The following is a 26,650-nucleotide window of genomic DNA, read 5'->3' on the forward strand; positions in this document are numbered from 1 at the left end:
AAGTTTATTCTTTCAGAGTTGTGGAGGCCAGAAGGGTAAAACCTATGAGTTGACGGGGCCACACGCCTTACAGAGGCCCTAAGGGACACTCCTCTCCTCTTTCAGTGTCTGGTGGCTGTTGGCTTTCTTCAGCCTGTGGTTGTACCTCCCTCTGTTCCATCATCATGTCAGCTTCTCCTCCATGCCTGAATGTGTCTCTTCGCTCTCTCTCTCTTTTCTCAAAACATATTTTATTTATTTATGGCTGTGCTGGGTCTCCCTTGCTGCATGGGCTTTTCTCTAGTTGCGGTGAGCAGGGGCTACCGTACTTGCGGTGCAATAACAGAGGCTCCTCACTGAAATGGCTTCTCTTGTTGTGGGCCAAAGGTTCTAGGGCACGTGGGCATCAATAGTTGCAGCTCCTGGGCTCGACAGCAGAGCCTCACAGTTGCGTAACTCCATGGTTGTGGAAAAAAGGCTCTAGGGTGGGCGGGAATCGGTAGTTAGGGCTCCAGGCTCTAGAGCACAGGTTCCATAGTAGTGGTGCACGGGCTTAGGCGCTCCACCGCATGGGGATCTTCCCTGATCAAGGATGGAACCCATGTCTCCTGCATTGGCAGGCAGATGCTTTACCACTGAGTCAGCAGGGAAGCTCTGTCTTCTGTCTCTGAAAATCCTTAATTTAATTACATCTTTGACCATCTAACATATTATCCATTCCTTTGGTGTGAAGGTAATATTCCCAGGTTCCAGAGATACAACATGGATGTCTTTTGGGCGATATACTGGGTTGAACAGTATCCCCTCCAAACATCATGGCCACTTGGAACTGCAGAATATAGCCGTATTTGAAGTAGGGTCTTGGCAGATGTAAGTAGTCATAATGATGTCATACTGGGCCAGGGTGGGCCCTAATCCAGGGACTGGTGTCCTTATAAGAAGAGGAAAAAGACACAGAGCACACATGGAGGGGAGAATAGGACAGCTTGTGCTGAGGAGGGCAGAGACTGAAGTGGTGTGTCCACAGGCCAAAGAGCAGCACAGATGCCAGCGCCACCAGAACATAAGACCAGTTCATAGACATCTCTTTAGAGTTGGAGGCAGCACACTAAGAGAGAGATGGCTTTTGAGGAGTCATGCCTGTAGCACAAAGTTCATGCCCCCATTTCCCCTTTTCCTTCTGTTGGAGCCAATCAGGCAGAAATTAAAGATCCTCTCTGATCGGGTGACATTTCCAGCCTCTTGGCCCTGCTACAATCTGTGTATTCTTTGTGGCTTTCGGGAAGTCCTATTTGTCAGCTTTGTCCCATCCTTTTCCCCACATCCCCATAAACCTAACACTACAGAGCAGAGGCTTGGGTTGCAGAAGGTGGCAACACACTGGTAATTCTGCTCCTCCACCCAGATCCACCTTCCACCCTTGTCCCTGCTCTGTTTCCCCAGAGCCTGAGCACACGACTGAATGATCAGAATTAATGTTGGTTTTCCTTCTTTCTCCCATCTTTCTGGCTCTCATGGAAGGAGCCTTGGGTAGAAGAGGATTCCCAAACATTGAAAATAGGCCTATATCTTATCCTCTGGCTTAGACAATGGCATTGTTTTTGCATATGAATACATGTGTTTGGTTTCCTTTCAGCAGGAATTGTTTTGACATCTTCTCTTGCCCTGCCTCAAGTCAATATTTTCAAACTATACCTAACCCTGATCCGTTTTCCTTTTGGTTGGCAACCTGTCCTTTTTCAACCTGGTGCAAAGTTTTAGAAAAGAATGCCATTCTCATACATTCCAAGGAGCCACATGGAAGTGGGTGTCTATTGCTCTGTTCACTGTGGAGGGTCAAGAATGTGTGTCTGACACACCAGCCTGCTGGACATAAGTTACATCCTAAACCCTCTGTCTCCATAAATAACCCCTGGCAGTTTCATTACAGCCTGGGGTACCCCAGCTAACACTGGCAGCTAACTTAACACCAATCAATCTTTCTAATGTCTTTCATGGTTTGGTTTCATTAAGAGCCGAGGCCATCATTCACCCATGCCTGCTTGGCCACCATGTTGATTTGTGTCTCCTTACTGTGTGAACGCATATGCATCCCCGAAGACCCGAGATTTCCTCAGAAAGACAGTGCTGCTGAGTGCTCCCTATTTATGGCTTAGCATAAGAATATATATTGCCTTTTATTACATGGCCATTAGAGAGTAAAATCTGGGGAGAGATTTCCATTGGAGTGTAGTGAGCATAATTATAAACTTGGAGATGATGTGAAATATGCCCTTGCTAGAATATTCACTGAGTTTTCAAAGAGGGTTTTCTTCTGGTGACACCAATTAATCATGGCCCATGTGAGCCCATGATACTCCCCCCTCCTCGTTATTCCTGTTTTCCAGGCTTTGTTTAGCCCTTATTTCTGTCCCTGTATCTAGCCAAGAATTGGCCAATTTGAATGAAAAAGAGACCATTGATAGGTCTCTGGTAAAACCTCAGCAAAAGGAGTGTTTCTCTGTCAGTTTTGTGTAGGATTCTGAGGTGAAAATCTAGGTCTTGGGGGAGAGAGGAAGTAAAGGGAATGAAAAAAAAAAAAAAGCCTCTGTAACAGAGGGTCCAGGAACCACTTTATCCGGCTCAGCAGGAATACCTGCAACATGGGCACAGCCTGCCCCCCAACCCCCCAGAGCACCCTCTTTTAGTGAAACTGGGGGTGAGGAAAATTGGTACTTAACTTAAAGCTTCAACCAAGCAGTTTTTGATTACATAGCTAGAATTTGCTCACCAGATCCTCATGGTTCATACTAACCTTGGCAGGGTCTCAATGGCCATTTTTCACACTTGACTTATTCTTGAATAATTTCTGAAACACATTAAGCCTAGAAAGCTTTCCCTCTAACCTCACTCACGCAGATTTTTCTTTGCCTCTCTACATTATCCCTAAGCCTCTTCGGGATTTTTATCATAAAGGCCACAGGAGAGCCCATTCATCTTTTCTGCCTACATTTGTGTGTCCACTGTGGACATCAATGGGTGGGCTGAAATGGGCTTACTAAGGCATGCAACTGAGGGGTGGATAGAACCTAATCTTCCCAGTCTTGTCCTTTCCACCCACCTGCTCCCTTAGCCTGTGTCAGCAATTAACTCCCCCTTCCCCACACCTCCATCCCTTCCATATCCCTAGTGGCTTCACACAGCCAGCTCTCCTCTGTAATCCCTTGCTTCTCTGTCCATCACACAAGCACAAACCTTGATTAGTCTCTACACTCTCTATGACAGAAACAAAACAAAACTAAACACAAACAATTACAGCAACAAACCCTTCTGGTCCCTTTGCTTTCTGAATCAATGATTTGTGACTGAGTGTGTGTGTGTGGGGGGGGCGGGTGTATCTTAGGATGATGCTGAAAAAGTAAAATCAGAATCTGTAGTAAGGGAGTGTACCTTGAGGCCACATTCAGCATTGTGATTTTACATTTAAAAGATACAGCCTCCCTAGCAAAAACCTGGTTTTATTATCTATATTACACAATGTAAACAGAATTCGATAAGACCTGGAGAAGACTCCAGGAAAATGTCTTCTTTTTTCATTTTATGAAACAAGTTATACAATGTAAATATGACTTGGAAAAACTGGACAAGAAAGAAAAGTCGTTATCTGCCATTACCTGAGAGAAGGTTCACACTGCCTTGATGAAGGGATAAACACTTTGAGAGAGTGTATAAGGATTGTGTTTATCCATTTGTTTCACTCGTTGGGTCTGTTTGGTTAATGAGTTACCCCTCACCATATCCCCTCACCAGGATTGTTTGTAGTGAAATCCTGGTAACTTCTACTAACAAAGCAGTTTGATAGTAAGGGCTGAAAAACCAGAAATGGTGGCAACTTGAGCACTGAGCAAGTTTTCTGATTCATTTCTTCAGGGGTTAAGAAGTTTTCTATCCCATGCTCAAAAATGACCAAAACGTCAATGCGTGTCTTCCTTTCCTTGGTTTAAGATATTTGCCCCTGCTTGAAATGGAAGTATCAGTAGGAGATATTGTTCTTTTAGCCAAATTTTAGTCACTATCAGCTCAGAGTGACTGGGCTCCGTCCTAAGAACAAAAGGATGTGAGCAAAGCATGGAGAGGGTGTTAGTACAGTGAGCAGTTAAAAGAGGGAAGGGAGGTGTCCAGATTGATTTTGTGTGTGTGTGTGCCAGTACTTCTCTGCTCCTTATATCCTTATTCTTTGCCATGTAACAAAGTTGTTCTTCCCTTGAAAGGATAGGGTTGTGGGTCTGCAAGGAGATCAAACCAGTCAATCCTAAAGGAAATCAACCCTGAATGTTCTTTGGAAGGACTGATGTTGAGGCTCAAACTTCAATACTTTGGCCACCTGATGCAAAGAGCCGACTCACTGGAAAAGACTCTGATGTTGGAAAAGATTGAAGGCAGGAGAAGAGGGCAGCAGAGGATAAGATGATCAGATAGCATCACCAACTCAATGGACATGAATCTGAGCAAACTCCGGGACATAGTGAAGGACAAGGACTTTGGTGTGCTGTAATCCATGGGGTTGCGGAGTCAGACACAACTGAGTGACTGAACAACGACAGAGGAAAAGTTTCATGACACTGGATTGGGCTACAATTACTTAGATATGACACTAAAAGCTCAGGCAACAAAGGAAAAAACAGATAAATTAACCTCATCAAGATTAAAAACTTTTGTTGTATCAAAGAACAATATGATAAGATCAGGCACATTCAGGGTGATAGGACCTTAGAGACAAAACATAGTATGGACAGAGTGAAAGGCAACCCATAGAGTGGGAGAAACTATTTTCAAATTAGATACCTGATAAGAGATTAATTGGGAAAGGAAATGTCAACCCACTCCTGTATCTTGTCTGCAAATTCCATGGACAGAGCAGCCTGGCGGGCTACAGTCTATGGGGTTCACAAGAGTTGGACATGACTTGGCAACCAAACAACAACAGATGAGATTATTATACAGAATATTTAAACAGCCCCGCAACCCAAAACAACAACAAAGCAAACACCCCTATTAAAAAATGAACACAGGACTTTAACTGACATTTTTTCCAAAGAAGATGTACAAATAGCCAGAAAGATGCTCAGAATCACTAATCATTAAGGAAATGCAAGTTAAATCCACAATGAGCTACCACTTAATACCCATTGGGATCATTATTATTAAAAAAAAATAAAATAACAAGTGTTAGTGAGGATATGGAGAAATTGGAACTTTTATGATGTGCTGGTAGAAAGGTACTGTTATAGCCACTTTGAGGAACTGAAAAATGGCAGTTCCTCGAAAAAATTAAATTGAACTACCATATGATTCAGCAGTTTTTTTAACTATGTACACCAAAATTGAAAACACGGATTCAGATACTTATACACTCATATCTGTAGCATTCAGTTCACAATTGACAGAAGGCAGAAGTAACCAGTGTTAGTTGACGGATACATGAATAAACAAAATGTGGTATACACAAAGAATGGAATATTATTCAACTTTATAAATGAAAGAAAATCCGATACATGCCAAACATGGATGAACCTTGAAAACCTGCTGAGATAAGCCAGTCACAGTACTGTGCACTTAAAAAGGTAAAAGTTTATGTTATATATAAGAAGAAAAGTGGAATTGCTCAGTCATGTCCGACTCTTTGTGACCCCATGGACTGCAGCCTGCCAGACTCCTCTGACCATGAAATACTCTAGGCAAGAATACTGGAGTGGGAAGCCATTTCCTTCTCCAGGGGATCTTCCCAACCCAGGGATCAAACCTGGGTCTCATACATGGCAGGCAGATTCTTTACCATCTGAGCCACAAGAAAAATATACATAACATATATATATATATATACACACACACACATATGTTATATACATATATGTATATAGTGTGCATATTATATATGTATATATTATGTATATTTGCCACAACAAGAGGTGGGACTAGCCATAGAAGAGGAGGAAGTGATATTCATTGGAAGGACTGATGCTGAAACTGAAGCTCCAATACTTTGACCACCTGATGTGAAGAGCTGACTAATTGGAAAAGACCCTGATGCTGGGAAAGATTGAAGGTAGGAGGAGAAGGGGACAACAGAAGATGAGGTGGTTGGATGGCATCACTGACTCAATGGGCATGAGTTTGAGTATGCTCTGGGAGATAGTGGCAGGCAGGGAGGCCTGGCGTGCTGCTGTTCATGGGTCGCAAAGAGTTGGACACAACTGAGCAACTGAACAACAATAAGCCATAGAGAGGAGGAAGTGATAGTGTGCAGGACTGACCCTAGACTTTGTGAGGCCTCCTGTGCTTCTGCTTGCTGTTTTGAGCCATAGCCAAAACATAGCCATTGGGATGTTCTTTCAGGCTAAACCCTAGAATGACTAAGCACGCATGGAGCGAATTGAATCCATGCCTCAGCTAGGAATCAGGATATCTGTATCCACAGTTTAAGGTGGAACCATCTAGATGAATGCTGCCTAGGTTGGCCAACTCTTGATGACCTGCAATTGGTTAAATGAGTTTAATAATTATTATTGAAGCCTCTAATTTTGGAATAGTTGTTACACAGCCATGTTGCGAAGCAAGAATTAAGGTGGAGAAGAGAAAGTCTAGTAGAGTACTCCATGAAAGAGCAATACTTTTAGCCTCATAATTGTCCCAGTGCCAGCCATTTCTCCTCTAGTGAAGGTATGTTTAATCAGGGTTATCTCTGAGGATCACCAAAATTTCCCTTGCTGCTTCATCCATAGACTAAAAATAGACTCAAGTGCGTTAGTTCTGTTCGATGCCTATGTATCAACCACTAGCTTTGTCAAAACACTATTTATGTTGTCTTATGTGGCTCTTCATTGCTCTTAGGATAAATTCCTAGTTTCCTGATACAGCTTTTACATCTTACTTGCCTGGTAACTTCCTCTCCAGTGTCACCTCTTACTCAGTCCCTCTCATTTTTATCCCTCCTGTCATCTCTTAGTCTCTCTGTTTGTCTCTCCTTCCCTGATTTTTTTCTCTCATTCTTTCTTTGGGCTTTCAGATTTGGTACCCCTCTAACTGGAACATCCATCCACTCTGATATTTTTTCAAACTAGTTCCTGATCATCCTTCCATTAGGTCTTAATTTCAGTGTTACTTTCTTCAAAGGGTCTCCCATGAACCCTCAGAGCAGAGAAGATGGCACATACTCTGCACTGCCGTTGACCCCTGTAGCATCCTAACTTTACAAAACACATGCTTGTGCTCAATGTGTCTGTCTTCATCACCCCATCTTCTCAATTTAGCTGGTACCAAAACATAGGGGAAATGCAATATACTTTAGTTTAAAACACTATAATCCGATGAATTAATGAACCAAAGTTATGGCTCTGAGATCGCTGTGTTCTCTTGTCAAGATTCACTAATGGATTCTATTGGTCAAAATTCTTCACTCCAGCTTATAGAAATTTAAATTGAATAAAAACTTAAAGATCATATAATTCAATCCCAAATAAGCAAGCTGAAATTTCTTCGAAGATAATTTCCTGGGAGGTATTTCTGTGGTATTTCTAAACTGGCTGCTTCAAAGAGAATTATAAAATAATAAGTATTTTGCCCCTAACCTCTGGATTTACTAAATAGAGCATTTATTCTTGAACCTGCCTTTTAACTGAGTAATACAAGTCAGGGGCCCATCCATAGAAAAGGAAATTTATGGGCTTATGAATCTTCATTTGCAGTTCTTGAGAGTATAATGATGACTTCTGATTTAGACATTCCCCAGAGATGCGGCTGAGCTGGTGCTAAAAAACCTCAGCTATTTACTAGGATATCAATCCCTCTCATCAGGACATTAATTCCTAGGAATGTTTTAGTCTCTCAATTCGTAATTTCCATTACTCATTCCATGACTAGCAATTAATATTCATTAAGGGTCCATGCTGCTGCTGCTGCTGCTCCTGCTAAGTCGCTTCAGTCGTGTCCGACTCTGTACGACCCAATGGACGGCAGCCCATCAGGCTCCCCCGTCCTTGGGATTCTCCAGGCAAGAACAATGGAGTGGGTTGCCATTATCTTCTCCAATGCGTGAAAGTGAAAAGTGAAAGTGAAGTCACTCAGTCGTGTCCGACTCTTCGAGACCCCATGGACTGCAGCCGACCAGGCTCCTCTGTCCATGGGATTTTCCAGGCAAGGGCCCATAAGACACCTAATTCTCCCGTGTACTGGGCATGTATCTACTGGGGGTAAGAGAATTTGATCAAAGCACCAAATCTTCCTAGGTCATCTTATTAAATAGTCTTTTTTTTTTTTTTCAATTTAAGCAAGTTGTTTTACACTGCGACTTGATACACACACACACATTTCCACTTCAAGGGTCTAATTGATTCATCATTGTGTTACATTATTATTCACTAAGTAATGTATTATTTAATTATAATACATACAAATGAGATTATTAAATATTACTCACTAAATAATATAATAACTTATGAGAAAGTAATTTATAAATTCTGAAGAATAACATACATATTTCATAAAAGTTCTTCTAAGAGCATAAACTTGTTCATCAAATTCAGAAATATGAGGAAAAGTGGGCCTTCACTTTTCTGATCTGACTGCGTCACTCTCTGCTTGAGAATTCTTCAAGGGTAACCTTGGCATTGTAGGTGATACCCAAATCATCTTTCCGGGCCTGCTCCTGCCCCACCCCTCACCTTGTACCTTTGAGTTCCTGCTCATCCTCTCTCCTCAACCTAGGCAGCTTTTCCACCTAATGAACCCTTGTACTTTCCTCAAGGCCTAACCTGAAGTCACACTGTTCACAGGCCTTCCCTACCCTGTACTCCAGGTAGAAGGTATTCCTCTCTGTACACGTTCATAGCATAACACATGCAGTCTTGGGACAGCCCCTCTCCATAGTGACAGACGTGTCTCATTCATCTTGCCATTTCCCAGCCCCTCAAAAAATGGCTACTCACAATGCTTGTCGCCTCCCATCTTGCAGCATTATAACCAACAAGGGCGTCCTTTTCCTTCCAGAAATGGTCCCTTAAGCCTATCGTTGGTTTCAGAACAATGGGCTGGAGGGATGCTGGCCAGGGCTTGATCTAGGTTGGCCATTTCATATTGCAGTGGCTCCAGGAATTGGGGGCTTTAGGAAATAGACAATTCCAAGAGACAGGGGAAGACCCTGTATCCCACCTGGATATAGATTCCCATGCAGTGCACATTCACCATCATCCCCCAGAGAGATTTGGAAAGATCTGCTGTCATCCTGGGGCTTCCCTGGTGGCTCATCGGTAAAGACTCCTCTTGTCAATACAGGAGCTGCAGGACATTCAGGTTCGATCCCTGGGTCGGGAAAACCCTCTGGAGAAGGAAATGGCAACCCACTCCAGTATTCTTACCTGGGAAATCCCATGGGCAAAGGAGCCTGGCAGGCTATTGTCCATGGGGTTGCAAAGAGTCGGACACTGCTGAGCATGCATGCAGGCATGCCACGATCTTCCTAGTGTGGATAGCTCTGTTTCTGCAGGTACCAGACCCTCCCCTCCTGGAACACAACCACTCTTGCAATGACAGTGCTCTGAGCCCTGCTCAGAAACGAGGAGGAAAGGAAAATCTCGTCTGTGGAGCACATGCTGTGTGTTTATGAACATCAGCTCGTTATTCATAACATTCGACAGATGAGGTGACCAAAGTGCCGAGGTAAAGGCACTTGATTAGGATCACATACCCAGGGAACTGTGGGAACTCCAGTCACTAGAACTCAGTCTCATCTTTTTCCACCTCCTTACCTTTGGAGAGATCTCTTATAAAATTCCACTCCAGTCACTTGATTAAATCTCCCTGGAAACCTACCCTAGACTTGTATGCCCCTAAGCAAAATGACAAATGACTAAAGGGGAATAGAAATCATCTTTTAATCATCTTTAAGGCCATAGATGCACATAAATGACTTTCTGGGGGGAGTAACAGTGCTTTCAGAGGGCAATCTAAATTCTGGCTGAATACCATCAATAACAATAACAATAGAATAGAGAAAGCAGGGACCATGTGGAAAAGGCTGGTAAGGGCTTTAACACAGTCAAAAGTTTATATTCAGTGAGGGAAATTAATATTTCACATTCACTTTCTTTATTAGCTTAGACATCTGAAGGTCATGGGGAGAGTTTTTCAGGTTACCAGCCTGGCAGTCTTTATCTGGAGATGAGACACTGGGGACTCCGAAGGTGAGATAGAAGATATCCTCCAGGTAGCCAGATGAGATGACTAGCAAGGGATGGTACATAATAATTAGCAAGCTCATTACCACCTGCCATTTCAGAACTGCCTGTCAACCCAGATTCATCTGATGTTCAGTTACTTTTTGTGAAATGAAGGAGAAGGGTTTTGATATTTTTCTGAAGGTCCACCTAACATTGGGAGATCAGTGTGTGTGTGTGTGTGTGTGTGTGTGTGCGCCTGCGCACGCACGTGTGTGTGAATTCCTGATCAATTGAGAGCTGCTCCGGTGGGGGCTGTCTTATTTTTAATTATACTTTGAGTGAAGATTAATCAGTTAAACAGGATTTCCCGGGGCTCTTCTGGAATGTGGAACATTGAAGAAGACAGTGAAGCGGGTCAGGAAGCTCAGCGTGAGCCTTTTAAATATTTTATAAGGAAATAGGAAATAGTCTTTAATAGCAACACCTCTACAAGTATTGAATGGGTGAGATACACACGTGTTCATATGACTTTGCTCATGGTTGGATTGTCAGCTGCATAGTCAGAGTTGGATGAGATACAGCCTTTCATGGAGTATTTGTTGAGAGCCAGGGAAACTTGGGAAGATGACTAGAAGATGAACATTAAAGATGAGCAGGGGTGCAGGGGAAGAGTGGCAGCTCATAGGTCTGCTTGTCTGTTTATCCAGAGACAGAAGGTTAAAAGTTGGTTGGCTTTTGGACCCTCTGTGTTGGGAAGTTTGGAAGACTGAATGCACTGGCTTCAGCCCCTGAGGTAGTAGAGGCTGGCATTTATTCTATTAATAGCTATGCTTTGGTCTTTGCATAGATGAAAAATCACAATGCCCTGCATGTCACATGTTTCCATCTTGTTTCCTTCCACCCAGATAAGTACTCTGGGTTACAAGTTCAATAGTAGGGGGTTCATTTATTCTCTTGATCATTCATTTACTTACATGTTCATTCTATTTTTCAGCATATATTTTACTCAATAAACTATTTTGGACAACTTATTCTGTGCCAGGCATAGCATTAGCTCCTGAGGACACAGAAATGAAAATACACAGTCTTGTCCCACAGGGAACACAGAGGCTCTGCAGATAGTATATGAATTTCAATCTATCTGGGGAAAATCTCCGTAAACAACTGTTCTTCTGGTGTCTTCTGTAATAAAGGCATATCAAATATGCTTCAAATGCATACTTTCTATGATCACAGGCCTTCACTGATGCTGTTTCCTGCCTGAAACATCTTAATCATCCTACTTGTATGCCAGGATCCTCATCTGCCCCCGTTCCCTCCACAAAGCCTTCTGACCACTTGGGTAAGACTGTTTCCATCTGCATTCACTGAAACTATCTCTGATCTGTTTTGGATGTGAACTGCCTTGCGTGTGACTTAATTGCTTTAGAGGATTGTATTCTGGACAGCAGAAATGTTATATTTCTATGCCTTATAGAGCAAAGAGCTTGTAACACATTCTGATGCTTTTAAATGGTTAAAATTCTTTGACCCGCCTCATTTCAAGAGGTGATGCCTAATACCCTTACCCTTGCATATGGGCTGTACTTTGCCACTTGCTTCTATTAAACAGAATAAAGCTGAAGTGATGGTGTGCAGTATCAGAGACCAGGTACCAGAAGACACTGTGGCTTATTGCTTGCTGTCTTTCGAGTCTCTCCCTCAAGGAGAAAGCAGTGACTACGTCATGAGGAAACTCAAGCAGGCTACAGAGAAGCCAAAACAGAAACTGTGGGCTCCTACCAACCATCAGACTAATTTTCCACTGATGCGAGGGGGCCACATTGGAAGCAATTCTTCCAGTTCCATTCGAGCTTTCAGATGATGGTGCCTGAACTGATAATTTTTGACTACAGTCTCATAAACAATTCTAAGGCAGACCACTCAGTTAAGTCATTCCTGGATTTCTGACACTCAGAAAGTGTTGAGATAGTAAGTGTTTGTTATTTTAAACTATTCTCTGCAACTCTGCATTCAGTTGGGTATATCTTTCCCTTTCTCTTTTGCCTTACATTTCTCTGCTTTTCTCAGCTATTTGTAAGACCTTCTCAGACAACCACTTTACCTTCTTGCATTTCTTTTTCTTTGGGATGGCTTTAGTCAACAATTTTAAGCTATACAATCCTGACGTAATTTGGTATACAGCAATAGATTACCAATATCCAATACTCATGTATTGTTGTTGTTGTTCAGTCAATAAGTTGTGTCCAACTCTTTGTGACCCCTGGACTGTCGCTAGCCCTCGCTGTCCCTCATCATGCCCCAGAGTTCACCCAAGTTCATGTCCATTGAATCGGTGATGCCATTCAACCATCTCATCCTCTGCTGCCCTCTTCTCCTTTTGCCTTCAATCTTTCCCAGCATCAGGGTCTTTTCCAATGAGTTGGCTCTTCACATCAAGTGGGAAAAAATTAGAGCACCAGCTTCAGCATCAGTCTTTCCAATGAATATTCAGGGTTGATTTCCTTTAGGATCAGCTGGTTTGATCTCTTTGCAGTCTGAGGGACTTTCAAGAGTCTTCTCCAGCACCACAATTCAAAGGCATCAAGTCTTCGATGCTCAGCCTTCTTTATGGTCCAAGTCTCACATCCATACATGACTACTGGAAAAAACTATAGCTTTGATTGATTATAAGGACCTTTGTCAGCAAAGTAATGTATACTTGCTCATTAGAATACCAATGACATCCATGTTGCTGAATCCTATGGATACTTTTGAGTGTTCATTTTACTTGTATCAACGTGGCACTCAACACAGAAGTTGAATATGTCTTCCTTCTCTTTGAAGAAATTGTATGAAATATTCCTGGTATATAAGTCAAGGCTTTCATTAATCCCATTCTCCTTCTTACCTCCCCAGAGGTAATCATATCTTTCTACAGCTTTCTTTCTGTGAGTGCAGCATTGTTAAGTTTATTCAAATTTATTAATGTCTATGTTGACATATGTAGTACTAGAACATTCACTCTAACTGGTGTCCACTGTTCATTCTATGACTATGCCATAATTATTTATTTGTTCTCCTATGAAGGCATTTAGATGATTTTCAGTTTTTCACTCTTATTAATACCACTGTGTTATCATTCTTGTAGATGAATCCTTAATTCCACATGTAAGATTTCCCCAGGGAACACATTCATCTTTAACTTTCTAGTTATTATCAAAATAGTTCCCAATATGGCTGCGCTAATTCATGCTTCCATCTGATGTACATGTTAAGTCCTATTTTTCCTCATCCTTACAAGACTTTTATATTACAAGGCTTCTTTTTCCCCCCTCTTCCTTCCTTACTTCCTTTGAATCTAAGTTATAGTTCTTATTTAATCATTCATTTTGTGTTTCTTAGCTAGTTACATTTCTTTATCTATGACATTTATTTATATATATTGCCCATTTTTTGCCTTTGGTCACATACATTTTTTGGATTGATTGATGAGAGTTATTTACATATTTTATATACTAATGTTTTCTTAAATAAATGCACATCTTGTCTGAGACTTGCTTTATTAAAACTGTGATATATTCTATATGTGGAAATTAAGGATTTTATGATATACTGCTAAGTCACTTCAGTCGTGTCTGACTCTGTGCAACCCCATAGACGGCAGCCCACCAGGCTCCCCTGTCCCTGGGATTCTCCAGGCAAGAACACTGGAGTGGGTTGCCATTTCATTCTCCAATGCATGAAAGTGAAAGTGAAGTCGCTCAGTCGTGTCCGACTCTTCGCGACCCCATGGACTGCAGCCTAGCAGGCTCCTCCATCCATGGGATTTTCCAGACAAGAGTACTGGAGTAGGCAACTGTAAAATCTTTTGTAGTTTATGCATTTTGTGTCCTGTTCATTCCATGGCATGAAAAGAAATGATGGTGTGCAGTATCAGAGGCTAGGTCATACTTATAAATTTTTGCATACATACATTTACAATTGTTACACATTTTTGTATATGTAAATTTTATTTCTTCATATTTAGGTCTTAACATATAATGTTGACATAACTGACAGATAACATTGTGGAAGTTTAGGTATCAGATCGAATCAGATCAGTCGCTCAGTCATGTCTGACTCTTTGCGACCCCATGAATCGCAGCACGCCAGGCCTCCCTGTCCATCATCAACTCCCGGAGTTCACTCAGACTCACGTCCATCGAGTCAGTGATGCCATCCAGCCATCTCATCCTCTGTTGTCCCCTTCTTCTCCTGCCCCCAATCCCTCCCAGCATCAGAGTCTTTTCCAATGAGTCAACTCTTTGCATGAGGTGGCCAAAGTACTGGAGTTTCAGCTTTAGCATCATTCCTTCCAAAGAAATCCCAGGGCTGATCTCCTTCAGAATAGACTGGTTGGATCTCCTTGCAGTCCAAGGGACTCTCAAGAGTCTTCTCCAACACCACAGTTCAAAAGCATCAATTCTTTGGCGCTCAGCCTTCTTCACAGTCCAACTCTCACATCCATACATGACCACAGGAAAAACCATAGCCTTGACTAGACGGACCTTTGTTGGCAAAGTAATGTCTCTGCTTTTGAATATGCTATCTAGGTTTGTCATAATTTTCCTTCCAAGGAATAAGTGTCTTTTAATTTCATGGCTGCAGTCACCATCTGTAGTGATTTTGGAGCCCAGAAAAATAAAGTCTGACACTGTTTCCACTGTTTCCCCATCTATTTCCCATGAAGTGGTGGGACCAGATGCCATGATCTTCGTTTTCTGAATGTTGAGCTTTAACCCAACTTTTTCACTCTCCTCTTTCACTTTCATCAAGAGGCTTTTGAGTTCCTCTTCACTTTCTGCCATAAGGGTGGTGTCATCTGCATATCTGAGTTTATTGATATTTCTCCCGGCAATCTTGATTCCAGTTTGTGTTTCTTCCAGTCCAGTACTTCTCATGATGTACTCTACATATAAGTTAAATAAGCAGGGTGACAATATACAGCCTTGACGAACTCCTTTTCCTATTTGGAACCAGTCTGTTGTTCCATGTCCAGTTCTAACTGTTGCTTCCTGACCTGCATACAGATTTCTCAAGAGGCAGATCAGGTGGTCTGGTATTCCCATCTCTTTAAGAATTTTCCACAGTTTATTGTGATCCACACAGTCAAAGGCTTTGGCATAGTCAATAAAGCAGAAATAGATGCTTTTCTGGAACTCTCTTGCTTGCTCCATGATCCAGCGGATGTTGGCAATTTGATCTCTGGTTCCTCTGCCTTTTCTAAAACCAGCTTGAACATCAGGAAGTTCATGGTTCACATATTGCTGAAGCCTGGCTTGGAGAATTTTGAGCATTACTTTACTAGCGTGTGAGATGAGTGCAATTGTGCGGTAGTTTGAGCATTCTTTGGCATTGCCTTTCTTTGGGATTGGAATGAAAACTGACCTTATCCAGTCCTGTGGCCACTGCTGAGTTTTCCAAACTTGCTGGCATATTGAGTGCAGCACTTTCACAGCCTCGTCTTTCAGGATTTGGAATAGCTCAACTGGAATTCCATCACCTCCACTAGCTTTGTTCGTAGTGAGGCTTTCTAAGGCCCACTTGACTTCACATTCCAGGATGTCTGGCTCTAGGTCAGTGATCACACCATCATGATTATCTGGGTCGTGAAGATCTTTTTTGTACAGTTCTTCTGTGTATTCTTGCCATCTCTTCTTAATATCTTCTGCTTCTGTTAGGTCCATACCATTTCTGTCCTTTATCTAGCTCATCTTTGCATGAAATGTTCCTTTGGTATCTCTGATTTTCTTGAAGAGATCCCTAGTCTTTCCCATTCTGTTGTTTTCCTCTATTTCTTTGCATTGATCACTGAAGAAGGCTTTCTTATCTCTTTTTGCTGTTCTTTGGAACTCTGCATTCAGATGTTTATATCTTTCCTTTTCTCCTTTGCTTTTCACTTCTCTTCTTTTCACAGCTATTTGTAAGGCCTCCCCAGACAGCCATTTCGCTTTTTTGCTTTTCTTTTCTATGGGAATGGTCTTGATCTCTGTCTCCTGTACAATGTCACAAACCTCATTCCATAGTTCATCAGGCACTCTATCTATCAGATCTAGGCCCTTAAATCTATTTCTCACTTCCACTGTATAATCATAAGGGATTTGATTTATGTCATACCTGAATGGTCTAGTGGTTTCCCCTACTTTCTTCAATTTAAGTCTGAATTTGGCAACAAGGAGTTCATGTTTTTGCTGACTGTATAGAGCTTCTCCATCTTTGGCTGCAAAGAATATAATCAATCTGATTGGTGATGTCCATGTGTAGAGTCTTCTCTTGTGTTGTTGGAAGAGGGTGTTTGTTATGACCAGTGCATTTTCTTGGCAAAACTCTATTAGTCTTTGCCCTGCTTCATTCCATATTCCAAAGCCAAATTTGCCTGTTACTCCAGGTGTTTCTTGACTTCCTACTTTTGCATTCCAGTCCCCTATAATGAAAAGAACATCTTTTTTGGGTGTTAGTTCTAAAAGGTCTTGTAGGTCTTCATAGAACTGTTCAACTTCAGCTTCTTCAGCATTACTGGTTGGGGCATAGACTTGGATTACTGTGATATTGAATGGTTTGCCTTGGAAACGAACAGAGATCATTCTGTCGTTTTTGAGATTGCATCCAAGTACTGCATTTCGGACTCTTTTGTTGACCATAATGGCCACTCCATTTCTTCTCAGGGATTCCTGCCCGCAGTAGTAGATATAATGGTCATCTGAGTTAAATTCACCCATTCTAGTCCATTTCAGTTTGCTGATTCCTAGAATGTCGACATTCCCTCTTGCCATCTCTTGTTTGACCACTTCCAATTTGCCTTGATTCATGGACCTGACATTCCAGGTTCCTATGCAATCTTGCTCTTTACAGCATCGGACCTTGCTTCTATCACCAGTCACATCCACAGCTGGGTATTGTTTTTGCTTTGGCTCCATCCCTTCATTCTTTCTGGAGTTATTTCTCCACTGATCTCCAGTAGCATACTGGGCACCTACTGACCTGGGGAGTTTCTCTTTCAGTATCCTATCATTTTGCCTTTTCATACTGTTCATGGGATTCTCAAGGCAAGAATACTGAAGTGGTTTGCCATTCCCTTCTCCAGTGGACCACATTCTGTCAGACCTCTCCACCATGACCCGCCTGTCTTGGGTTGCCCCACGGGCATGGCTTAGTTTCACTGAGTTAGACAAGGCTGAGGTCCTAGTGTGATTAGATTGACCAGTTTTCTGTGAGTATGTTTTCAGTGTGTCTTTCCTCTGATGCCCTCTTGCAACACCTACGGTCTTACTTGGGTTTCTCTTACCTTAGGCGTGGGGTGTCTCTTCACGGCTGTTCCAGCAAAGCGCAGCCATTGCTCCTTACCTTGGACGAGGGGTATCTCCTCACCACTGCCCTTCCTGACCTTCAGTGTGGGATAGCTCCTCTAGGCCCTCCTGTGCCCGCGCAGCCACGGCTCCTTGAACGTGGGGTTGGTCCTCCTGGCCACCGCCCCTGACCTCAGATGCAGGGTATACAGTTTGTTAATTAGTTAATTTTGGCCGCACTGGGTCTTCGTTGCTTCGTGCAGGCTTTCTCCAGTTGTGGTGAGTGGGGGCTATTCTTCGTTGCGGTGCACAGGCTTCTCATCATGGTGGCTTAGCTTGTTGCAAAGCACAAGCGTTAGGTGTGAGGGCTTCAGTAGTTGCAGCACATGGGCTCAGTAGTCGCGGCTCCCGGGCTCTCGAGCAGGGGCTCAGTACTTGGGGTACAGGGGCTTAGTTGCTCTGTGGCATGTGGAGTCTTCCCAAACCAGGGATCGAACCTGTGTCCCCTGCACTGGCAGGCCGATTCTTATCCACTGCGCCACCAGGGAAGTCATTGCTTTTTGCTGCCTCAGGTCTTAGTGCAAGGTTCAGTTTTTCTAGGAAATCTCTCATGACATGCTTATGTTTGACGTGTCCATGAAACCTGTGCTTCTCCTATGATAGCACTTATTCTGTTTTAAGCTGGTACTTTAAAGATTATCTGCCAACACACTGGACTTGAAAATTCTGTGTGGAAAGTTGCCACACAAATCTGACTCACATTTATTTTCCAAGAACCTAGCCCAACATTCAGTGCTCAGTCACTAGGCTGGCAACGAGCATCCTTTCAATCAGTGGATGCACATCCTTTCCCTTATAAGCACAAAGTGTCTGTGCTTCCATTAGACCAGGAGCTACTCACAACTTTGGATGGAGGTCGAGGTGGGCTTCGCTTGGTATAGTAAATGTGTTTCTCAAGGAGTAAATTGAATTACGTTTAAGTGTTCTAAAAGAGATTGCTATTTAAAGGGTCCCTTTAGTAGATCTTTTCATAAAGTGAAGAATGTGATTACAAAAGCATTGCTTATCCTTTTGCGTCTCCAGGCTTTTAGAGTCTGCAGAGCCTTGGGGTGGGGCGACTGTGCCTGCATGTGGTTGTGGGGTGTGGGGGTAGCAGTTCTTGCTAGACCTGAGATAAGTTTAAACACAGCTTTGATCATTAACCTAAGTGGTGCATTTTAATGAAATCAGACAGAATTTTCATCTCCTGTAACAAAGAACCTGCAGGCCAGTGCAGGAGGCATAAGAGATGACATGGGTTCAATCCCTGGATCAGGAATATCCCCTGGAGGAGGGCATGCAACCCACTCCAATATTCTTGCCTGGAGAATCCCATGGACAGAGGAGCTTGACGGGTTACATTCCATAGGGTTGCAAAGAGTCAGACATGGAATGCACCCTACTCCAGTACTCTTGCCTGGAAAATCTCATGGATGGAGGAGCCTGGTGGGCTACAGTCCATGGGGTCGCTAAGAGTCGGACACAGCTGAGCGACTTCACTTTCACTTTTCACTTCCATGCATTGGAGAAGGAAATGGCAACCCACTCCAGTGTTCTTGCCTGGAGAATCCCAGGGACGGGGGAGCCTGGTGGGCTGCCGTCTGTGGGGTCACACAGAGTCGGACACGACTGAAGCGACTTAGCAGCAGCAGCAGCAGAGACCTAATATTAATATTTTAATCTTTTAATTTACTGATGAGAAAACTGAGACCACTTACTTTTTTCTTGCAAGAAATCTAGTATTTATGGGTAGTCCCTAGAATGACCACATCCCAGAATATCAGGACTGAAATCAACCTGTTCAACCCCCTCATGATACAAATGGGGAAACTGAAGCCCAGGTGGTAAGGAACCTTGTCAAGTCCAAATGATTATTTATTGATTAGCTGGACTGCAACATAGATCTTAGATCTCTTAGCCCAAGGCTTTCTCTAAGAGTTGATTTTCTATTCAGAAGTTACAGTCCCAGGATTCAGACCCAAGTACACATCCTGGTTGGGAATCCACAATTTGAAATCAGAAAGACCTGAATTTCAGTCCAAACTCCCCTACTAAACATCTCAGTGATTTTAGGTAGTTTACACTCTTCTGTTAGTGAGAGCCTCAATTTATTTGTTTGCAAAATAGAGACAGTTATAATGTTACCCACAAGGGCTTCCATTGTGGCTCAGATGGTAAAGAATCTGCCGGCAGTGCAGAAGACATGGGTTTGATTCCTGGGTTGGGAAGATCCCCTGGAGAAGGGAATGGCAACCCGCTCCAGTATTTGTACCTGGAGAGTTCCATGGAAAGAGGAGCCTGGTGGGCAACAAGTCCATGGGGTTGCAAACAGTCAGACATGACTGAGTGACTAACATACACACACATATAATGTTACCCTTTAGAGTAGTTATGCTGCCTCTTGTGAGGCAATGCATATGGGAAGCTTGTATGAGGGCCCAGTGTACAGAGGGAGCTCAGAAGCAAAGATAATGGTAACAGTGACAATGATGATGATTTTAATGATGTTGGATCTCTTGTTACTTCTTCTCACCCTTAGATGAAAGGACACAAGTCCATTTTCTGTAATCTAAGATTACAAAATAACTAAATAACTAAAAAATGAACCCTGAATTAAAACAATGAGCTAGAAAGAGATGGTTCTTATTCTGGAATAGAAAGATATTGACTGCATTTAAACTTGTTAAAAGTTAATGTGCTTGCTAACAGCCTCCAATCTAACAGAGCTGCTGTCTAGCTCATGCATCAGAAAAAGGACTGAATAGAGACTTACATGTTTTGTTTTGTTTTGTTTTGTTTTGTTTCTCTTTTCCAGTTCTGTTTTCACTTCTGCCTTAAAAATAAACAAATATCCAGGCCTCAAATTAGTAAGTGGTTCAGACGGTAAAGAATCTACCTGCAATGCAGGAGACCCGGGTTCGATCCCTGGGTCAAGAAGTTCCCCTGGAGAAGGACATGGCAACCTACTCCAGTATTCTTGCCTGGAGAATTCCATGGACAGAGAAGCTTGGCAGGGCTTCTGGGAGGGATCCATGGGATCGCAGAGTCGGACACAACTGAGTGACTAACACTAGTACTACAAATTAATAAAGCAAAGCCTTACTTTAAATCCAACTCCCAGCAAAGGTCAGAGAAACATTCTCTAGGTTCCAGAGTTAAGGATGCTCACATTCTGACTGTCTTCTCTTCCTCTGTCTGCCAGCTTTGAATGCTAGGAAATGTGAGAGAAGAGAGTGAGTTTTGCAGCTTCCAGGCAAGCTGATGCCTAAAGCTTTCTGGTTCCCAAGAGAACATATTCTAAAGATCACTGTATTTTTCTTACACAATATCCCTATTTCTGCCTCTTTACATTTAAAAAGAAGATTTACCCTCTTGGCTGTTTCCCTATAGACTATCAGCTCACAACACGGAAGGGGAGGGCACTGTCTTGTATCATGAGATGAAATTTGAGCATGACCACGGTCATTTGGAAGAGTGTCACAAAGTATTGGAGTGATCAGTGATGGCACTTAGGCTATGGTAATGGATTTCTACCTCGAATCTGGAAAAGGTTCTGAAGCATTGAACGACTTATGTTCTCTCTACCATTCAGTGTGACCTCCGATGAGGCAGACATCATTCAGGGTAAATACCCAGCAGTCACATTGTCATTGATCACCTGGCTGAACTGAGTGGTACTCACTCCTCCAGCTTTGGCATCACCCTTGCTTGGATCTTGGCATCTTCTTTTATTCTTTCATGTTGTCCTTGACTGTCTATAGTGACACTGCTACTTGGATGGAGGACTGGTCCCATTGCTGTCTTTTAGACGCTGATACTGATGTTGCTCGGTGGTTGTTTGATTCCTTAGTCCTTCAACATGGTGAATGAAACTCTCAGTGCCCAAGCTGCCCCATACTTCTCACCATTCACCAAGCGTGTTGTTTTAACTCATCCATCAGGTTACCATCCCTTCTGCTGTAAGGATGCCAGGACAGTCCTCTTTCAGGGCCTCCACTAAACAGACAAAGCATACATCTCAGTTTAAGGGAAACAAACCATGGGGTGAGCAGCAACAAATTGGATTTCTTTTTAAAGTTTGCAGACCAAAACAGACTGTTTGTTTTCCCTAGAGAGTTTTGAGAAGAGAAAGGCTGTATGGCATAAGAGGTTGAGGGTTTAGTGTAGAGGGCCATTTTAAACCATGTGCAACTGGTGAGTAAATGGAACAATATTTTGAACAAAACCAGAACAGAGAAGACACATGTAAAAAGGCAGAGATGACATAAAAGAGGAGTGGAGACTGCCCCTTGTGTACTAGAGAGTGAACATGGCCACACTCCCATGTGTGTGGAGCCCCCTGGAGGCCTGGGAGTCAGACGCTACACTTTGAGACTCTCTTTTTCCTCCCCTACTCTCCCTTCCCCTGATCTCCCCTCTCTTTCGCGTCTTTCTTTTCCTTCTCTTCCCCTCTTTCCCTTCCTTCTTTTTCTTTTGGTTTGGATAGATTAAGTAGGTTTGTTTTCCTTACAATTACAACAATGAGATGAAATTTCAGCAAATTTCAGTTGTCTTTCCAAGCGCACGTGACATATGCTTCCCTGTGCTTTCTCTTTGCATGTGCCAGCTCTCTGACATTTCTGCCTGTCCGCCTTTATTACCTGAGAAACCCATATGCACCCAGTCATTTTAGCCATTTAGTCAAAAAGAGTCCCCGGTCATTTTCTTGCATATTCTCCAGAGAAGGAATCTGACCGATGGGCAGTGGATTGGTTCCCACTCGTCAGATTTCACCCCTAGCAGTGTGTCCTCTCCTGTCTTCAGTAAGCTCTTCTTATCGCATCCCTCTCAGGATCATCATGCCTAACACCGGGATTAGCAGAGCTCAGGTGCTTGCCACATGCAGTGAATGACTGCTAGGACCTGAGGGGGAATAAAAACAAGGTACCTCAAAGTTACCATTTTCTTGCAGTTTAAAATTTCATTTAGGGAAAAGTCTTTGCCTATATTGATTAGAAATCAATACAAACAGTGAAGAGAAGCATATGATAGATGATATTCATACAAGGAAAACATTGCCATCCTTACAATGATAAAACTTAAATACTGGCAAGAGAATCAATTTTCACGGTTACCTGTATTTACCACATTGGTGAAACCATTTACGGCAGAAGCAGCGACCTCCTGGATCGTTTTTCTTGGACCTCTCCACAGCTGTGTGGTTATAGTGGTGGCCTGTGCTGACAGCACCTAAGTTGGCTAACGGGGCTGGGGAGTGTACGGTCAGCTGGGCTGTGTGTGCTCAGTGGCTTCAGCCGTGTCTGACTCTTCCACCCCATGGACTGTAGCCCACCAGGCTCCTCGGTCCATGGAATTCTCCAGCCCAGAATACTGGAGTGGGTGTCTGTGCCCTCCTCCAGGGGATCTTCCCAACCCAGGGATTGAACCCACATCTCCTGCGTTTCCTGCATTGCAGGTGGATTCCTAACTGCTGAGCCACCAGGGAAGCTAGGTCAATCTAAATTTTCCTCTGAGAGTATTTTGACTTCCCAAGAGAGGGAAAGCAGTCATTCTTTTTGGGTCAGGTTATAAGAGGTGGGTTCTGAGAGTACCCAGCCACCGTATTTCATCTATATTTTACCTCTGCCCAAAAGATAAAGCCAGTATGAGAGACTAAGCATGATTCTATTCCAGGAGAGAGAAGCAGAAATGAGAAATGGATGGTGGCTTGGCTTCTAGTTATTTCTGAGACCTGCTGAAGCTCAGCCCTTCATGCATTTAAATGAAGTTTGCAATCAGTTGCCCTTTGTGTTAAATGTAAACCTACCTAAAGCTGGGTTTCTGTCACTGGTCACCAAGTATTCTGATTATATAGATGCTAACTATACCACTGGCTCCTTAGGACTGGCTATGCCTGATCTCTTTCCCCAGCATCTTAATTCATTTTTCACCAACTCAAGAATACACTTTAGACCCTAATATTGGTAATACATTGCTTTTTGAAACGCTCACTATTGATCATGATAAGCCGTTATGCTGTGGCTATAATGGTTTAGACCCTAACCCTAACCCTAACCTGGGCCAAGTCACTTCTCTTACCTGGGCCTCTGTTTCGTCTGTAAGATGAAGTATGAGAATTAGATGCCATATATCTTCAAGTACAAGTTTTCATGGTATTAAATGAAAGTATTTAGAGACTAACAAAGGTTCAGAATCTAAACCAAGGATTGCCAATGGTCAGGCACAGTGTTCTCCAGGCTGGAGCTATGGAGGAAGCACAAAAAGGAATCTGAAATATTTGCTTTTTCAAGCATGCCTTCCTCTCATCCCTTACCCATTTTGATATACCCAGTGCTGGATCTTGGGAGAGAAGTTTGAAATAAACACAAAAATTACAGGCTAAAAGCACATTTATGGAGCAGGGGCCGAAGTAGAGGAAAAGGCTCTGGAAGCGATAAAACCAGATGAAACAGCCTTTCTCAGCCCAGATCCATGTTGCTCTGGCCTCTTGGTGTATCAAGTTACTTTGGATCTCTCCATCCTAGTTTATCCTTCATATCGTTACCAGGGTGATACTGCTGAAACTCAAATCCTACTGCAGCATCATTTCTGCTTAAAATTCTTCTGAGATTCCTTTTGCCTTCAGGAAAAGCCCAGACTTCTTTATGGCACATTCAAAGCTACAAGGCCCCCATCACCGTTCTCATAGCTCAACGTGCCTGCCCACCCCGTCCAACCCCAATGCCTTGTGATTGCAGGACCTGCTGGACAGCTCCCTGCTTATGAACAAGCTAAGCTGTTCATCACCTCTGTGCCTTTGAACAAAGCAGTTTCCTCTGCTTGAGGCTCTCTTCCTCCTTCCCACCCTTCTCTCCCTTTCCTGCCTGGCAAATTCCTCTCCATCTTTTTTTGCAGCTAAAATAGCATCTTCCCCATGGAACAATCCCTCACACTCTCCTCTCTCAGGCATTCAGTCTCTGCTTCTGTTTTCACACTTTCCCTGGCTTATTGTTTTTATTTATTTGCATCTCTGCCTCCCTGAGAGACTGGTAACAACTTGAGGGTCTCGTTCATAGTAGGTCGTCAGACACTCATTGATAAATAAATGCTTCTGAGATACAGGATCAACCTAATTGTCTTCTTACTTATCTAAAAGGAAGGAGGCTAAAAGGTAACAAACATATGGGTTCCCTAAGGAAATCTCGTGAAGAAACATAAGTAAATGTCGAGAATTTGGCTTTGGGGTCATGGACAAAGCCCAGAATATATGTTTTTGGTTTCTGGTTTTTCAGACTCCTGGGGCCAATGACTTCTAGAAGCTGAGCTATTTGACTGCATTAGTCATGACGGCACATCACCTGGTGAAAATCAAAAGGCTGCAAATAACCTGTGTAGTGTTAGAAGCGTTCTTACAAGTATGATTTATGAAAATCTTAAAGGACTGTGGAAGAGGCACACTCATAGAGTGTGTGATATTCAGGTAACATTTTCAGAAGATTATGGCACTTCTATCAATCACTCTGACACCGAGTGTAATGGCCTCCACCCTCTCCTTGCTACATTCTTGTCTGATACACAGATAAAATACAGGATGGAAACGAATAATAAGATGTTTCCATGGTTCTGAAAAGAGGAACGTGTCTCTTACCTAAAAATGTCCAGTTGTTTAATGGCACCTTCCTCCTGACACGCAGGGCAGGCTGGCCTGCCTCCCTGTGTGCTCACAGTCCTGCGTACCTTTCCTTCCTGGCGGTGTACTCAGTTTTCAGTGTACGCTGTCAGCGCAAGTGTTTGCGTATTGCTCTTCTCTTTCAGTGGGTGGTACGCTCCGTATGGGCAGGGGTCACAGTCTTAATACCAAGCGCCGAGTCTACCACTCAGTCGAGTCTTGCTGAATAAAGACGAGTAGAAGAACCTGTCCATGTAGCATGTGCGTGCATGTATATGTTGTGCGTCTGTGTACGTGGCGTGGGAAGTAGGGACTTGGGAGGTGGAGTACATGCAAGTGATCTGAGGAGCCGGATCTGTTAATTCTGGCCCCTTGATGCAAGTCAACAAGCTTCTTCTCCCCAACCCTGCCTGTTTACAAAAGCAAGCTGCAAATGCTCGTTAGTATTCTTGGCAAATATTCCTCAGACTGCCTTTTCTGCATGAAGACTACCCCATGCTTTACTTTCTGTAGTTTATGTTATGAGAATAATGGATTTTGTCAGCAGCTGTCCAGTAAGAATGTACAAGATCATTTGGAATGTGCTTTTAAAAAAATATGCAAGTGTCTCTTCCTTGTTTCCTTAACAACATAAAACAGGTTCATAGCAAGGGATGCCATCTGCTTTACTGATTGAGAATCACTATTCCAGGTGATGGCTAAAGGCAAGCTCCAGATTCCTTGGGGGCAGAGACCACACTGCCTCTGCTTACCATCTCATCCTCACTGTGGTATTTGGAAGAGTGCCTGACACGTGGCAGATGCATAGTAAACATTTGCTGGATGAATCACTGAATCTCCCTTTAGAGTCTGTATTTGTACCTGCTTTGAGTGGTCTGGTTTGAACTCTTGGCTCTGTACCTTAATGCCCCTCTCTGTCTCCCGAGGACGTGACTCTCATCTCGGTTTGTTTCTTATCAGCTTACACCTCAGTGCTCTTTCCTGTGGTTTGAGCCATCTGTTTGTATCATCTTGGCATCTTCCATCATTTCAGGAGAGCACCCCCTGCCTCAGCACCCTGACTTCCTGGAGCAGGTATTTGCTCCTGCCTTTTGGCTATGGTCTAAGTCTGATTATCTCCCTCTTCTCCTCGGGGTGTGAGATCTGGAAATGTTCAAGCTCCTGGAGCTGTGCAATGCACACAAGTGATGTTTGCCTACTTAACTAATACACTTGGTGGCATTTGCAGTCAGGTCGTTATTTGTTGAAAGGACACTAGATACAAAGGCTCAGGACTCACATCCTAGTCTAAAACCTTCTCCTTAGATGGTGCAGTAGTTAGAGTTCTCCAGAGAAACAGAACCAATAGTATGTGCACATGCTGTTGTTCTTCTTCAGTTGCTAAGTCATGTCCGACTCTTTGAGACTCCATGGGCTGCAGCATGCCAGGCTTCCCTGTCCTTCACCATATCCCTGAGATTGCTCAAACCCATGTCAGTGATGCC

At 43.1% G+C, this 26,650-nt stretch overlaps 1 protein-coding gene across 9 annotated transcripts in view; it reads left to right on the forward strand.

Moving 5' to 3' along the window:
- LOC147359647 (uncharacterized) overlaps window positions 1-26,650 on the forward strand; it is a 442,120-nt gene that overhangs the window by 63,849 nt on the left and 351,621 nt on the right. The window contains exon 1 of one of the 9 annotated variants that reach the window (XR_015141120.1): window positions 11,415-11,514. The exons of the other annotated variants lie outside the window; for them this stretch is intronic. The gene's annotated coding sequence lies outside the window, so the exon portion shown is untranslated. Of the gene's footprint in view, window positions 1-11,414; window positions 11,515-26,650 lie in introns of those variants that run through there. 9 annotated transcript variants of the gene reach the window in all.

The sequence above is a fragment of the Bos grunniens genome, chromosome 14, assembly GCF_055505025.1.
Source record: "Bos grunniens cultivar Pamir isolate PY7600 chromosome 14, Bosgru_T2T1.0, whole genome shotgun sequence".
In the NCBI taxonomy this organism is placed as follows: Eukaryota; Metazoa; Chordata; class Mammalia; order Artiodactyla; family Bovidae; genus Bos; species Bos grunniens.